Genomic DNA, 741 nt, shown 5'->3' on the forward strand with positions numbered 1-741 from the left:
TCTGAGTAGTTTTCTCTGTCTTTCTCCTTGTCTCGAGATTTGTGAAATGGTGATTTGAATTGGTGAAGCCATGAAAATGTTTAAGAAATTCTGATGGTTTTTTAACTTCGATCTTAATTTACTTTCAATCTGGCCAATTGATTTATTAAAATATGTTGAGTTTGCAACTAAAGTGAAGATTACATCCAAGATTCAGGAAGGTCAACGCCCTTGGAAGCTGGGTACAAATAAATAGGGAAATATTATTATTGGGCGTAGAATTGGAGATTTTAGAGTGACAGACTAAAATCCCCAATTCGGTCTTACCGTTTGGGTGCTGATGTGTAGATGTTAGCCCTCAGCTGAGGGGAATGTGGGAGCTTTGAACTGAGAGCCGGTATCCTCCCAGCCTAGCCGCAGAATCAGTAACCAAGCATAGGAATAGTCAATGTTCTTTATGCCTGGACCAAAGGGTAAAGAATAGGTATGCTCCTACTTGGCACAATATAAATTGAACTAATTCATTTTATCCATTCACTGTACTTTCTTGACAAGGAGAAGGATGCTTCCTTATATATTGCATATCACAAATTAAACCCTACTTTCTATCATTAGTTATTTATTTGTTATCCAAATTATCTACTTATTTCAATTGCCTATTACTGATAGATAAACAAATTGAACGCTGTCATTGTAGTTGAAGTATTACTTTTTATTAAGCCTTAGTCTGTATTATTCTATTTCTCCCCATGGGATCGATAA

Source organism: Phalaenopsis equestris, unplaced genomic scaffold, assembly GCF_001263595.1.
Source record: "Phalaenopsis equestris unplaced genomic scaffold, ASM126359v1 Scaffold235417, whole genome shotgun sequence".
NCBI lineage: Eukaryota > Viridiplantae > Streptophyta > Magnoliopsida > Asparagales > Orchidaceae > Phalaenopsis > Phalaenopsis equestris.